This window comes from Cavia porcellus, unplaced genomic scaffold (genome assembly GCF_034190915.1).
Source record: "Cavia porcellus strain 051 isolate PalLab524CR breed Dunkin Hartley unplaced genomic scaffold, mCavPor4.1 scaffold_8, whole genome shotgun sequence".
In the NCBI taxonomy this organism is placed as follows: Eukaryota; Metazoa; Chordata; class Mammalia; order Rodentia; family Caviidae; genus Cavia; species Cavia porcellus.
Window position 1 is genome coordinate 22,230,523 of NW_026947491.1, and position 8,350 is coordinate 22,238,872.

An 8,350-nucleotide genomic window follows, 5' to 3' on the forward strand; every position below is an offset into this window, starting at 1 on the left:
CACTTCACTTCCTTGGGCATAAAATATATTCCTTGTGGTCAAAGCCAATGCTGTGTAGAATTCAGTAATGGTGGAGAAGCAATTATGTGAATGCATGCATGAGAGTTAAAGGAAAATACATATTCTGAAAAAGTATTCCAGTAAATGCAGTGGATACCCTGTCCAGGTTGGAAGCAGTCCAATGTAATAAAACTGCCACCAGGTTGAAGAGTATCACTCTACGGATTGGTGCCACATCAGGAAAACTGTAGTTGTATGTTACTGGCATATTGGGCCTATAGCAAGTGATTGTAGACAGAATAACCTTGGGGAGTAAGAGTTCATGTCAGTGATCATGAAAGCCTCTATTTCTGCCAAAATGCCCATTGTTTATAAGCTCATTGATCAATGAAAGGGCTGGCCGAAGAGAGAAGCTGATTACTATCAACAGAACTGGTCAGCTTATCCAATTCATGTTGAAGTTATTTTGTGCTCAGGTCTCACTGGTGAATGTTTGTTAGAAACATATTTACATCCCTTGCCTACATAGATAGGCCTGTCTACATCATCCCCAGACAACTATGTCACCTGTTTTCTGTTTATGTTCCAAGATACAGCCCAAAAATCTGTATGCAGTTGTATATCCAGCCATTTTTCCTCTGAGGCACCCTGTACTCCCATGTACACTGCCCGGAGTTTGATCCATTATGAATACCTCCCTTCACCAATGTCAAAGTTGGACTTCTTGGAAAATGGTTGTAATGTTGCCGCTCTCCACTTGCAGGTGGTGTTTGCATAACCTACAGAACAATTTGTAACAGTGGCAGCCTTTTTCCCTCCAACAGCTGAATTCACTGTATAATCCATGAGTCCATAGATGCATGGTGAAAAAGAATATGCTATAGTAGGTGTCAGAGCAATGGGCACTTGAGGGACTTCATGTAATTTATTTGTACAGTCTGGACCTACTTTGTCTCAACATGTACAATTCCTATTTAATGATAGACTGTCATTGTGTAAATCCAACTTAGGTCTTTGTGGATAAGACAGAACACAGCAATGCTAAGAGGGTCAGGTTGCATAGTAACCTGATGTCCTGTGATCAAGGCTTCTTTTTCCACTATGGCCCAGTAGCATGCCAAGGACTTTTTTTTTCCTTGGGAGAGCAGTTTTCTGGAGAATATGGCAGAGACCTTCTCCAGAATCCTAATGGTCTCCATAGCAATCGACATAAGAGCTTGGAAGAAACCACAAACAGCATTAGTAGGGGCCACTGACACTTGGACACCACTGGGTTTGCTGGACAATATGACTGCAGTGACACACCACCTTGTACAACAGCATGGACCTGTTGCAGATTATTTTCTTCTTCAGGACACCACTCCAAAGTAGGAGGTTTTCAAGTCACTGAGTAAATGAGCCAGACAAAAGTACCTAAAGGCGGAAGGTGTTGCCTCCAACATCCAAAGAGGTCCACTAGGCAGTCTGCCTCTTTTTCCTTGTTGGCAATCCAGATAGACAATGCATCTTTTATGTTAAGAGGTATATTTGTACATGCTGCACATGATGGGACACCTACAAACTTCACTGAGGTAGAGGACCTTGAATTGTATTATGACTTACATCCCATCCTGTGGCTCTCAAACTTTTACTAACAACTCTAGTGCTGCTTCCAACTCATGCTCACTTGGTCCAATGAGCATGATAGTGTGATGCATTATGGAAGAGAAAAGTGATCAAGATTCTTGCAGAATAAGTTGTAACACAGGACTGGAAAGGTAACTCTGAGGTAGGAGAGTGAAGGTATATTATTTATAATCTCCACTGAAAGCAGATTATTTCAGATCATCCACATGGATATGTGTGGAGAAGGAATTCATTTGTCCTATCAATACCTGCATACCAAGACCAGGTGATAGATTAGTCTGCTCATCCAAAGACACTACATCTAGAACAGGAGCTGCAATTGGAGTCACATTTTTATTCAGTTTGTGGTAATGTATCATCACTCTTTAAAATTCATTCATCTTCCTCACAGACCAAATTGAATTATTTGAAAACATAATGGGAAGGACCACCTCTGCATTCCTTAATGACAACAATAGTAATAATCTTTGCAATCCCTGCAAGAAAGAACTACTATTATTTAATGATTTTGTCCAGGAAAGGCAATTCCAGTGGATTCTGTTTGACATTTCCAATTATACCAGCCCTCACATTACAATTTAAGGAGCCAACATGAGAGTTCTGCCAAGTACATAGTATAGTTATACAAATTGGACACTGAAAATCAGAAATAATTATGGAATGAATTTAAGGATATACTTGATGAACAGTGAATTGGAATTTGGTAAGATTCCATTGATTCATTGAACTTAATAGGTCCCTACTCTTACTGGAAAATCACAATATTTTGAATCTTGTGGAGCCAGCTGTGTTTACAAATCAATGTCCATTAGTCCTCCAAATTCCACATTCCTTAATCTGTGGTGATTCTGGTAACAGCCCACTGCTTCTCTTGGGGAAAGATGGAATGATTGGCAACATGGATTTTTGGTGATGCTTCGGGATCCTTCCCCCATGAATGTCCCCTTCATTCAAGGGTTTCTGGAAGACTGGGCTACTACTTGAGATCTGGTTGAGGGATTATGATTCCTGCTTACTGTAGAGTAAGTTTCTGTTCATTTGACCTTACATTTTTTGGTACCATGAATCCAATAAAAGTTTTGTAACCTTATGCATTTCACTTTTTGGAACACCATTTGATGACCAGCAAATGGCATAGGTTTACTATTCTGATCATTGTTCTTTCTATGCAAACATTTTCCTACGTGCCTGCACTGTGCTTCGGCAGTTTTGTGTTGCAACTTGACAACTCCTTCAGTTATTTAGTTTCCCAACTGAGCATCTCTGGTCCCCACACTAAGGTCCAGCACACAGAGAGGACAACTGACAGGGCTTTTCAGAGATAAAGATGCTCTCCTGACAAATACATATCTCAAGGCTTTACTGAAGGAAACTTGGCGGGGGGTGCCAGGGATTGAATTCACTACTGTGCACTTGCAAGGCAGGCACTTATGCTGCTGAGCTAAACCAATGAAGGGCACGTTTTCTGGAACATTTCAGTGTGACAGATTAGGATTGATGACAAATCCGTTCTAGCATTACCATTTCACTAAGCCTCTGAAAACCCTCATCAATGGTAAACTGTAAAATGCAAGCTGCCTCTAAATCACTCACAGGGGGCCATTTTGATCCATCCTTTTGCCATTCAGTGAAAGAAACTATTAAAGCCTTTCTTTACTCCATGAACTGCAACACATTCACAATAACTGCTTAACATGCTGTTAGCAACAAATTCACCTTTATCTAAGTGTATGACCTTTACTCCCCTATCCCCCACACAAAGTACATTCATGTGTTGCTCATCAAGCCTTTGATTATCAGCGGAAACTCATGAAGTTCTTTGAAAGAACAGTGGACCTCCTCATGTCACACTATGTACCTCACCCTTATGAGTGTCTTTCAATTTGCATCTGGCTCTAGGCATTGAGGCAGTCACGTGGTGTTGTGGGTCCCAGTGTCAGGATTGTCATGCTTGGTCAACACAGGATCACTTTTCTCAGGCATACTAATGAAGCTAATTCCACAGGCATAGGGCTTGGTATGCCTACACCACTGAAGCTAGGGAAATCTCTTCCTCTGGGAAAATAATCTCATGAGAGTACAGATGCTCCACATCATCAGCCTCAACAGGATTCACATAAACATTTCTATCCTCCTATACAGGATCCCATTCTGTTCCAACCAAGGCCCTCTTCTTTATTCAGATACCCTTCAATACTGAGCATTAAACTTACACTACATTTCAGCTAGTCAAAGTATGAGGGCCTGTATATATTCTTTTGCAATCTTAGTCAAGTGGCCAAAGGAAAAGAGATTAGCTTTAGATCTCATTGTTAAAACTTTTAAATTTCTGTGTACTTTTTCATCTAGGAATTTGTATCTTTTACTTCCTTGTTTTCCTTTATTAATTTACCTCTAATTTACAGTTAGAAGAATTTGATTACTGGTGAATTGGTTGAACTAAATATTGTGTTTCATGACTTTTTCCAAAGATGCTTTGAGCAACCAGGAGTTATAATCATATTTCCCCACTCTGTCATAAATATTCAAGCATTTTATATAGAGAATTGCTAAATTCCTTCCATTTCATAAGTAACATGTTAGGACAGTCACATAGATCTACACTGTATTGTTTTAAACAGTTCATGGCAAGGAGTGTTAATATTCCCTACAGTAATAGAAAGACAGGCCTTGACATGTATAGATCTCATCAAATTAGGAAGCTGACTTCAGGAATTTCTAAAGCCATGATAGAATTTCAGATGTTCAGTATTCCTTTTCTAGAGTCATCCTCAGCACTAAAATCTCTCAGTCAAAAATTAGTACAGGGGCTGGGGATTTAGCTCAGTGGCATAAGTGCCTGCCTTGCAAGCAGGCAGTCGTGAGTTTGACCCCCAGTACTGATAAAAAGGAAAAAGACAAAAAAAATTAGTACAGAAACTGATAGCCAAATATATTTAAAATATTGGAATAAAATGGCCTGTCACACAGGCAGATGTGGAAGAGTGCAGAAATTTGGTCCATGAGCTTGGAATCTGCATCATCCTGTTTAATGCCTGGAATCCACTGCAGTGTTTAATCCAAATTTGTCTCATGAGGCTGAATGGTATAGAGCAGAAGACTGAGTTGTCTGTGCTTGAGAATTAAGAGTCGTACTGGAAGCCTGGAGAAAACATTGAAGATGAAGGTGAAAACTGGAGTTTCTCTAAAAAAAAAAAAAAAAAAAAAAAAAAACAGTTTGTCCTTTTTGCTTCTCTTTTATGCCTTTCTGGCAGTAAATCTCCTAATTGTGGGTCTTCTACACCCAGAACTGTCTTTCCAATTTAACTGGCCATTTCGTACTAAAATGGACCCACTTAGTTAACTGTCTCAAGTGATCGCTCCACAATGAATAAATGATGGTATAAGTTCTAAAAACAACGTTGCCAAAGGAATTTTTGTTAATAGTGGAGTTATTTTTTGGAGAATGATTGTTATTGCCTATCATGAGGGAAATGCCTTTAATTTTTCCCTGATTCTGACAATGTGCTTGCCTTTGGTAATTATTATTGTTTTTACATAAGATGGTGAAATAATGTCACAAAGGAAAAGTAGTAGTTTAGTGAAAAGAAATAAACTAATTTATGATTCAGGTTGTTTTCAAATTCATCATTTTTCAGATGAGTTTACACAATATCTTTTTCCATTATCCATAGGGAGCAGTGCCTGTTATATGAGGTACTTAGGCAGTCTGTGAGTATGAGGACAAGATGATCTTGAACTAAATTTTTCTTGCTTTTTAACAGTTAACTGTATTGTACAATGTTTTATACAGTGTCCTTGTTCTTTTTTTTTCAGTGTCCTTGTTCTAATGCTGTAGTAATTCTACTACTGTCATTCTATGGTAACATGAAAACATAAGTGAGCAGAGTTAAATATGCACAATGCAGTACACATTACATAGCTTGCTCTACACTTAATCAAGCTTAGACACACAACTTAGTCGACAGTAGGGCAGTAGCTTCTAAAATTGTATCTACTGTATATCTGAAATATCTCAATGAATTCATGGAATGTAACACACATATACCCTAGAACAAATGGCTGAGTTCCCCTGTAGCTCATTACTGCTTCTTATCATCACCAGGACAATATATATCGATATTGCTATCACTATTCTAGGCATGACAGAATGTTTAAAACTTCATTAGTAAAATTTAGATATACGTAATGAACATACTTATAGAATAAGTAACTATACATGATATTTTTTGCATATTTTTCCTTCTAGTCCCCTTTATTCAACCCTTCTTTCCCAAATTATTTATGAAATTTCTTTTCATTTTATCCATTTTTCTTGATTTTTTTGTGTTCCCATCCTTCCTTACTTTTCTCCTCCCTTCCTGGTCCAACTTTCCTTTTAAAAAACTTCTTCCTATTTCCCAGTAATTATTATACAGTTTTGTTCTTACTTATGCTTTCAGTTTCTCACACCAGAAAGTAAATATGAAACTTATATAATATGTGTGTGAGATTTATTTCCCATAAGAAAATCAAATCAAGAGCCATCCACTTAATTATTAGTGTCTCAAGTATGTTATTCTTTATGCCAGACTGCTATTCCATTGTATGAAAAATAACATTTTTTACAAATTCACGAGTTGATAAGCTTTGGAAGCATTTCCAAAATTCAGCTTTTACAAACTGCACTGCTTTAAACATGGTGCACACATATCTCTGTGGTTCGATACTTTTGATTCTTTTAGGAATATAACAAGAAGGGAAGTGATGTGTGCATTTGGAACTCCAGTCTTAGTTCTGTGAGGACTCCCCACACTAATTTCCACTGTGATTGTACCAGTCTATACTCACTAACAGGAGGAGAGTATTTCTTTTCCCTCGTAGCTCTTCCCAAATTTGTTACTGATGGATTTCCTTATCATAGCCATAGTTTCTGGAGATGAAATAAAGATCCAGGTTTTCTGGGATTATCCACAATGACCATAATGCTGCTGCCTTGCTAGGATCAATCAACACAGATATGGTCTCTGTCCATCCACTGTCATTCAGTGACAGCAGTCATACTCCCTGAAGTGCAAAGTTGTTTTTCTCACTTTCTTTCTTTGTTAATGCCATTTAATTTTTTTTGAACTGGCGATTGAACTCACGACCTTGAGCTTACCAAGCAGGCACTTATGCCACTGAGCTAAATCCCTGTCCCAATGCTATTTAATTTTTTAAAATTTTCTCTTTACTTGATTGGTGGTTCTTGATTTTATATGAGAGAGAATATTCTATATTTTTTGTTGCTTTTTTGTTCTATTTTTGTTTTTGATTCTTCCATGTTTCTTTTCCTCCAGTCTTCTTTACCAGTTTCCAAATTTTGTGCAATTTTGCTTTCTCCTCCAGTCTTGCTTTTAATTCCTTTCTCTATCTCTATTTCAGTATTTCTCACTAAAGTCCCTTTTAATTTTCTCCCCTAAGGGTCATGTGGTTATATTGAGGGGATGTTTACTGAACACAATTTTCTGTTTGTATAATTATTAGATGTAGCCACAAACCTTGTTCATATGGTTAAAGGTGACAAATTAATCGTTACCAGTATTGTCTTTTTTTAGAGTGTGTTTGATCCTGTTATTGCTGATTGTACTACTTTAATTGGTCTGATCAGTTATTCACTCTTATATGCAAAGTTTTAGGTGGCCTGATGGTCATAAACAGTATTATAGGAGACAGCCAAAGAAGCAGGGCCTAGGCCAAATGGACAGCAATTTCTGATTCCCTATAAACCAAAGAGGAAGGATCTTGCAATATACTCAAAATCCAAAAGCCAGCTACAACTGGAGGACATCTCTGAGAAGTAATCATTACCTAAAGGATCTCGATGCTATCAATAATGGTATCAAACCTAGCAATTTTCAAGCATGAATTCAGAAATTAAAATTACAGAAAATGAGAAGATGCAGATTTAACATGCATCCTCAGACTTCCAACTCAGCAAAAGAAAAGCCAGGTGTCAGTGAGGTAGTATAATTCTAAATCCACACACCTGGACTCTCTGAAGTGGTAACAGTTAAAATAACAAAGCAAATGAATGAGGCTCACGAAAAAATTCAAATAAATAATTTCTCAGATAACTTAAGAGATGATGGTCAATATACAGAAGATACAGATTAAAAAACAAAAATAGAGCTTAGTAAAAATAAGGAAACCTGTAAGAAGCCAGGATAAGGCCTGGGAAACTAAGTGTGGCCCTGTTTCAAACTCTTTCTAGCCTTCATAATTGAAAATGTTTATTTTTAGAATTCAATTATTTTTTATGATGCTGGGTAAAGAATGAATCTTGTCTGATGGAGGTGGAATGCTTGCTTTTCTTTTATCTTTACTCTTTTGTAAAATACTGTTATCACTCAACTCTAATTTATTTTTTTTTTTTTGTTTTTTGTTACTGGGGATCGAATTCACAAGTTCAAGCTTGCCAGGCAGGCACTTGTGCCGCTGAGCTAAATCCCGGCTCAACTCTAAATTTCTGCATTCACACAGTAGTTATATTCTTCTTTGGGACCATAAATTCATTTTCATGGATAAAAATGAGATTGCGACACAGTGTGAAAATCTTTCCAATAAAACCAACTACCTCATTCTCAACTTTATTCCAATTTGTCCTGGACTGGCCTGTACTTAACATTTTCTGGTATCAGGGGAGTGATTCTTCCACAGGACACTGACCCTGGAACCTTCTCAGCACAGTGATGCAACATTTGCA